Source organism: Triticum dicoccoides, chromosome 3B (genome assembly GCF_002162155.2).
Source record: "Triticum dicoccoides isolate Atlit2015 ecotype Zavitan chromosome 3B, WEW_v2.0, whole genome shotgun sequence".
Classification (NCBI taxonomy): domain Eukaryota; kingdom Viridiplantae; phylum Streptophyta; class Magnoliopsida; order Poales; family Poaceae; genus Triticum; species Triticum dicoccoides.
This window is the reverse complement of record NC_041385.1, coordinates 97,170,520-97,178,391: the sequence shown is the minus strand read 5'-3', so window position 1 is coordinate 97,178,391 and position 7,872 is coordinate 97,170,520. Positions and strand designations below refer to the sequence as shown.

Sequence of the window (7,872 nt, the reverse complement as noted above, 5' to 3'; positions counted from 1 at the left end):
GACCAGGACAAGGAAACTCATGTTACTAAATCAACACACAGCTTGTAGCAAAACAACACAGAAACATGTGGATATCTCATGTGAGCATCATGCTGTGGTTTTATGAAACAATGATATAGCAACAGAATACAATATCTTCAATGCAAACCAGCAAGAGAATTGCTCGTGCTAGCTGCTGTTGCTGCCACAAAACGCATGACACATTAGTTGCAGTACAAGCTATGGATCTGGATTTTGGACTGAGATCCAACACGACGTATGTACAATGAAGTGCAGATATGCAACTAGCAGGAAATCTAAGTGAACATGGTTTGTACTTCTCACATAAATCTTTACTCTTGTAAATTCAAAGCTATGTTTGATCCCAGACGACATGAGCTGATGATTATAATGTATGACACCCTACTGAAGCAACAAACAACTCCTGCCTTATTACTACAAAGAAAATAGTTCTTCCCAAGCCTCCATTTTAACAATGTATAAATCTGAGTGAATAGATGTACTCTAGAGCTATGCTGGAACCACTAGCAGAGTAAATAAACAGAGTCCATGGAAAATCTGGCAACAGCGGATGTACTGTACTGATAACATTAGACTAGAACTAAGAGCCTCAGAGATCTTGGTGGTTAAGATCATCAAGTGGGATAAACCCATTAAGAGTAGCAAATATTTTGATAACATCACAGGCTCAAAGGAAAATAAACACCAGCAAACTATTGAATGAATTAAAACCCAAAACAGAGCAAAATCTCTTAAAGAACACAAAATGTCATGGTCTGTCAGAAGTAGCTGGTTGTGATAATCATGAAGTATCAGTGGGAATCCGAACAATTTTCTTCATCACGCAGAAGCATGCAAAAGACCCAATATAACACAAAGAGCAACAAGGTTGCGACCAACACATGGAGTGCATGTACAGCCAGTCATAAAGCGGTGCGAATGTAATATAGGAGATGCCATCATCCATCAGAAGTAGCTGGTTACACTAATCATGAAATATCAGTGGGAATCCGAACAATTTTCTTCATCACCCGGAATCATGCAGTTCAACCCAACAGAACACAATGAGCAATAGGTTTCATAACCAATGAAGGAATGCATGTATAGTCAGTCTAAAGCAGTAAAAATGTGCAAATGTACTTCAGGAGATGGCGTGACCTGTCGATTTTCTTCATCACCCAGGTAATGCACATCTCATCAGCCAGCAGAACACAAAAAAGAGGATACAAATATTACTGCTAAGAGGTTTGCAAAAAATCAAAGGAAAGTATTTGCTCAATAATAAAGGAGTACTCCCTCTGTAAACTAATATAAGAGTGTTTAGATCACTAGTTTAGTATTCTAAACACTCTTATATTAGTTTACGGAGGGAGTACATATGTAGTCCAAGAGTTGGCATGATCCGTCAGAAGTATCTGGTTGTAATAATCATGAAAATCAATGGGAATCCGAACGATTTTCTTCATCACCTAGATCATGCACATCTCAGTCAGCAGAACATCACAAGTAACATATGTAAACAATGATTCTGAGCATGAGCAAACAATGATTCTGAGCATGAGCAAACAATGATTCTATTAGAGTACCAGCAAATCAGACTGAAGTTTCATGGAATGATTAGTATAACTAGACCCATTTTAGTTTAGCATTACATAAAAGACTAGTAGCAGTCGCACAAGCAACTATTGAGCACTGAAGAAACAGGACAGGGAAACAGCATACCCTGATGGTGCCCAGGCTGCAGCCTCAGAACCCTGCAAAACCACAAGCGATGTTAACATCAAACACACATATAAGACGCACCATGTTATGAAATGGACATATAAGATGCACATATAAGACGTTAACATCAAATTCACAGTTTAGAAAATTAGTATCTTCTTTGCAAAGGTGAAATGAGATGACTGAACTTGATTTGGCTTTTTAGCTTCCATAATTTCTACTACCAGCAAATGTTATGAAATGGACTTACTGAATTATCTGAATCAAGGAAAGAAATCTGCAACTAGCTTTAGACCATCTATTACACAGACTAAGAAATCTATTTCCATCCAACTACTTTTACTTTTCTACAAGACTACAGCAGTTTTAGACAACTCCAAAGTCCTAAATTTGTTCACAGGTTATTCAACACAAGTAAATTTGTTCATAGGTTATCTACAAGATTAGAACAGTTTCAGACACCCCACACTAACAGTTTCAGATTTCAACAGATTCAGACAACTGTTTTTCAGACTTGGAACAATTTCAGTAAACTGTTCTTCAGACCACAACAGTTTCAGTAAACTATAGCAAAGTCTAAATGTCATGGAAAACAAATGCTGTCACTAACCAAGGGTCCCGGTCAGGAAGACGACGATCTCGAGGGTCCCGCCATAGTCACCGTCGGGGAAGACGCCGACGCTGAGCATGAGAATGGAGAGGGGCCCCATGCTGAACTCCTCCTCCTCCTTCTTCCCCTGCTGCCAACAAAACAAAGACAGAACCAATGACCGTGTTAGTAAGCTGCTGTGGCGGATGAGAACACCGTCGAGGGAGAAGAGGGGCAGAGGAAAGCAGCAGTGCTAATCTAGTTTGAAGAACAATGCCAGCAACTCAACATGGCCTCCTACTTATTGGTAGGCAAAGTTGGTAAGCAATGATGCAGAGAATGGCTAGGTAATTAAGGGGCAACGTGATTGTGCCCAGCAGTAGTAGATGGTGGTCTACTGTTTGTTTGACAACATTATTAATAGGTGTTTCGTGCTGTCTTCTTGGGCAACAACAGTCAGGTACAAGTACACCTAGCAGCAGAGCTGCCAAGGACGGATGGACAATGCATATCATCTGTCAAATTGGACAGTAGTATGTGACTGGAATGAAAGGAGAAAAAAGGAATTCCAGGTCCTTTTTCTGGAAACAAAATAATTTACCAGACGCATGCATACAGGGGCCAGGGAAGAAAATGATGCAGTGAATTAGTCTGACAGATAGAGAGAAAGAACAGGGAAGGGGATTGTACTACTCACCGGGACGTCCTCTTGGAAGACGCCGTTGCTGTGGGGAGCCTCCATGGCGAACTCCATGCTGTTCCTCGGAGCATCAAACCCTGCAATTGAGCCCAACGAGAATCGGTTAAACTTGCTGCAACATACTGGACTTGGCTCGTTCTAAAAAACCCAGCGGAAGCTACTAATCGAGCGAGAAGAGGGGCTCACCGGTGTGCCCTTGCTTGGCGGCGACGTGGAAGGCATCGAGGTCGAGGCGGGAGCGGAGCTTGGCGGCCTCGAGGTCGTAGAGCGGGATGAGGAGGCGCACGTCCTCGGCGTCCGCCGGGACATAGAGCGCGGACTCCTCGGCGCCGGCCAGGAGGCGGCGCACGGCCTCGGCGTCCGCGGATCAGAGGGCCGCTATCGGTGTCAAAACCGGCGGATCTCGGGTAGGGGGTCCCGAACTGTGCATCTAGGCGGATGGTAACAAGAGACGAGGGACACAATGTTTTTACCCAGGTTCAGGCCCTCTCGATGGAGGTAAAACCCTACGTCCTGCTTGATTAATATTGATGATATGGGTAGTACAAGAGTAGATCTACCACGAGATCAAAGAGGCTAGACCCTAGAAGCTAGCCTATGGTATGATTGTTGAGATGTATGTTCGTCCTACGGACTAAGGCCCTCCGGTTTATATAGACACCGGAGAGGCTAGGGTTACACAGAGTCGGTTACAATGGTAGGAGATCTACATATCCGTATTGCCAAGCTTGCCTTCCATGCCAAGGAAAGTACCTTCCGGACACGAGCCGGAGTCTTCAATCTTGTATCTTCGTAGTCTTGGAGTCCGGCGGATATTGATAGTCCTGCTGTCCGAACACCCCCTAGTCCAGGACTCCCTCAGTAGCCCCTGAACCAGTCTTCAATGACGATAAGTCCGGCGTGCATAATGTTCGGCATCGCAAGGCGGGTTCCTCCTTTGAATAATTCGGAGAAGATAATGAACACCAGGATAGTGTCCGGCTCTACAAAATAAATTCCACATTCCACTGTAGAGAGAATAAAATATACACTTAGCTCAATCTGCTGACGTATTATGCGGCGTGACATCACATCGCAGCCAAGTCCTTGTTTGAATTGTTTTTTACTATTCCACTTCAGCATGTTTAGCGAAGCGGTTTCCTTGGCACGTCTTGTCGAAGTAGAGATCGTGTTCCCCTTATTCCGGGATCCTCATCAATACGTGCGTGGGTAACCCAACCGTTCCCGTCGCCACGCCTCCTCTATCAAAGGGGAATCTCAAATGGTCACGGAGACGGCCCTTGGTATTTCTTCCCCTTTATAAGGTGACCAAGGCCTGTCCTTGTTCTTTAATCTCGCATCGAATCTTTCCTCCGCTCCCAGTTCCAACACCCAGAGCATCAGATTCAAGCACTTCGGATCCTCAACCATGTCCGGCTCCGACCTCCAGGGCCGGTGGATGCCCTCCTCCGTCACGGAGGAGGACATATTGAAGTTGCGTGAGGCCAAGTACCTAGCCTACGAGGTTTCGCACAGGTTGCCTGTCCAAGGGCAGGCTGTGCCAGCCCCCAAGCCCGGAGAATACGTCGTTTTCGTATCCCACCTCCGCCGGGGTTTAGGCTTCCCGACGGATCCCTTCGTGAGAGGGCTCCTGTTCTACTACGGGCTAGGCTTTCACGACTTGGCTCCGGAGTCTATCCTCCATATCTCCGCATTCATCATCGTCTGCGAAGCCTTCCTCCGCATCATCCCCCACTTCGGCCTATGGCTGAAGACCTTCAAGGTGGAACCGAAGATGATTGGGGGGCGTCAAGCGGAGTGCGGTGGGGCGACCATAAGCAAGAAGGTCGATGCCCTGTGGCTCGAGGGTTCCTTCCAAGAGGAACTTGGATTGTGGCAGCAGGAGTGGTTCTATATCACCGCTCCAAGGGGCAGCAAGCAAAAGCTGCCGCCCTCCTTCCGCCCGGGACCTCCACGCCAACTGATGTCGTGGGTCAACCAAGGGCTCAATTGGGGGCCGTCCAAGGACGCGCCCTCACTGCAGGGCCGGATTCGAGACCTCCTAGCAAGGGAGATCGACCTGGTCAAGGTTATGCAGGTCATGCTAATCAGGCACCTCCTGCCCTGCAAACGCCGTCCTCTCCGTCTATGGGAGTTCAATCCGGAGGGACCTCGTATTCTCCAGGATTTTATGGGTGCGACACCCATGGAGATGTACAAGCTGTTCTTCGGACCGCAGGTGGCGTGTCCGGATTCGGCCGAGGACGCAGGCCTAAGCCGCGATCGCCCGGATACTCAGGTAGATAGCTCAGAGTTCGGACATTCTATTTATATGCCTTTCAAAAGTTCGTCTCCTAACCCTTTGTTCTTTACAGGAATGGGTGGCGCGATCCAGGCTGATAAGGTGTTCGGCCCCCCTCCCAGAGACCGCACTGGAGCCCATGCTGGTCAGAATGTTGGAGGTTGCGCCCGCAGAAGGGGGCGATGGGGGAAATAAAGGAGCTAATACTTTGCCCAAAGGGGCGACTGAAGAGGAGGGAGACAAGAACCCCTCCCTTCAGCGGGAGAAGAGGACCGCCTCCAAAGATCCGGAGGCCGAAGCCCCTAAGCGTGTGAAGAAATCCTCACCGGGGGGTCCAGCATCCGGAAAGAGTCCGGACGCGCAATCATCGCCGAAGGACCAGCCCTCCAACGAGCCGTGAGTATGAAAGAGGAAATTAAGTAGTAAGGGAGTACCTTCATTTGTGCTTCTGTGGGTAACCGAAATATTTATATTTCAGTTCGGATCTGCAGCCTTCTCAGATGAGTTCATCTTCGGGGGACCTTCTTCCGGAGATGATGGAGAGCGATACGCCTCCATCCGCAGCGCCGCCAAATGAAGCAGGCGAGCCCGAAGTGTCATCACGGAGGGTATCCCCGAGTCCGGAGGGGCCAGAGAGTTCGGCGCCTGCCAGTGTCCAGCCGGGAGGACTGAAGAGTCTGCTTGAGAGGGCGTCCATTTCAGAAGATCACCGCGCGTTAATGCGTATGGTGATTGGAAGGATTTCGTCCGCTGAAAGCGGATTGCATAATGCCGCCCTGAGCTTGCTGGCGGGATTTGAGGTATGCGAAAATAGCGCACCCCTTTGTCTTTTAACAGTTTTGCATATAAAAAATGCGCCCTGTATAGATAGTAGCCCCTGAGACTTGGTAGGTTGTCGGAAAAGACAGCGTGCCAAGGATCGAAATCTCAAAATCTCAATTAATGAATACCGCCGTCCTTGTGCAGGTGGCAGATAGTCCGGGGGCCAGCCGGACTGATGAGTTTGCCGAATTAAGTCGACAACTTGACGTTGCAGATGCTGACATTGCACTTGTCAACCGGCGACTTGACGAGTCGCAAGGTAAATAAATTCTCCGCAGTTGCTTTATTTAATGGGGGTCGAAGCCCACCTCTGATAAATTATATGCTGTGTATACAGATGGTGCTGCTGCGGTGGAGAGTCTTCGGGCCGAACTTGCTCTAGCTAAGGAGCAAGCCCGAAGGAGTGACGCAGCTGCCTCGAAGGCAGCCGAGGAGTTGAAAGCCGAAAAGGCTGCGCACTTCCTAAGCAGGGCAGAGGTGGTTGAATTGGCCAGGAAATTAAAGGATGCTACCGACCGCAATGAGGCTCTTGAGAGGGAGCGCTTATCGGAGCAGGAATACCTGAATAAGGCCACCGCCGAAGCCAAGGATGCTCGCTCTGCAATGCGGGCTATGAAGGAGGAGCTGCGCCAGGCCGGAGAAATCACGGCTGGCAAGCCTTTTCTGATGCGTCGTCGGTTTATGGATTCAAAGTATGCTGTGGAGTTCGGAGGATCCGTATATGGACTTGGCTGCGAGTGCGGCTGATGCCGTTAAGCACTTCCGGAGCCAGGGGGATCACGAGACGGAAGAGTTATATTGGTCTCAATTCCACAGTCCGGATCGCCCACTTCCGCTGACGGACCGGTTGGCCGAATGGGCCGAACTGAATAGGTTGTCCGGACTAGCCATGACTGACATCGTGGCCCATGTCTGGCCAGAGAGGTCCAAGGCGACGAGCTACTTTGGCTTACTACAACAATTCCTTGGGGCGGTGCCGCATATAAAGGAGATGAAGCGGTCGGCCTGCATGGAGGGCGCGCGGATGGCTTTGGCCCGTGTGAAGGCGCATTATCCGGAGATGGACGCCACCGCTGTTGCTGCCCAGAGTTCAGATGAAAACCGGCTCCCTGCCGAGAACTATTTCGGGGTAGTCATGCGCGGTGCTCGTAAAATAGAGCCGCAGTGCTCAAAGAATGTAACGTTCAAATGAACGCATTAGCTTGTAAATCAATGATTATGGTATAACTGCTTTTTATACTTGTGCGTCCAAGTAGTAAAACTGCTCCTGTGCGGCCGTTTACGTATACTTGTGTATAACCTGAAAGATGCAGTCTTCGGCTTCAGCCCCCTCGCACAAGGTGCTGGGGTGTTCGCAAAATAGCGCGTTTTCACACTTAATCCGACGTCTCGGTCCTGTTATAAGGAGGTGGTAGCGTAGCGAACGAGGCAATCCGGACTATAATGCTTTATCTCTTTCACTTAGCCAATGGAGCTCGAGGGTGGGGCTACGATATAGCCCCTGGTGGCACCGCACATCTCCGGATTCGGGGTGCGTATGTGCCTGAACGGGAAACGGTCCTTCGTCAAAGCGGGGAATTCTAAACATTCCGATAGTCAATCGAGTGGCTGACCAGACTCTCGCTATATCATGACAGTCAGTTTTCGGCTTTCTCTACTGAGGTGCTCGCCCAGCCGAACTAGGGCACAATCGCAGTAGTTCTCCTGGTGCCGCGTTAGCCGGGTGATACGGAACGTAAGGAAGCAAAACACAGGAGC

The 7,872-nt window shown here is 48.8% G+C and overlaps 1 non-coding gene and 3 pseudogenes across 1 annotated transcript; all 4 read right to left on the bottom strand.

Moving 5' to 3' along the window:
- Positions 1-606: 606 nt before the first annotated feature.
- Positions 607-689, bottom strand: LOC119282892. Its single transcript, XR_005138923.1, has one exon. It is a non-coding gene; the product is annotated as a small nucleolar RNA SNORD24 (small nucleolar RNA).
- An 85-nt stretch (positions 690-774) lies between these two features.
- LOC119282937 lies at positions 775-850 on the bottom strand (annotated as a pseudogene).
- A 111-nt stretch (positions 851-961) lies between these two features.
- On the bottom strand, positions 962-1,037 carry LOC119282938 (annotated as a pseudogene).
- A 363-nt stretch (positions 1,038-1,400) lies between these two features.
- On the bottom strand, positions 1,401-1,475 carry LOC119282934 (annotated as a pseudogene).
- Between the last annotated feature and the right edge of the window lie 6,397 nt (positions 1,476-7,872).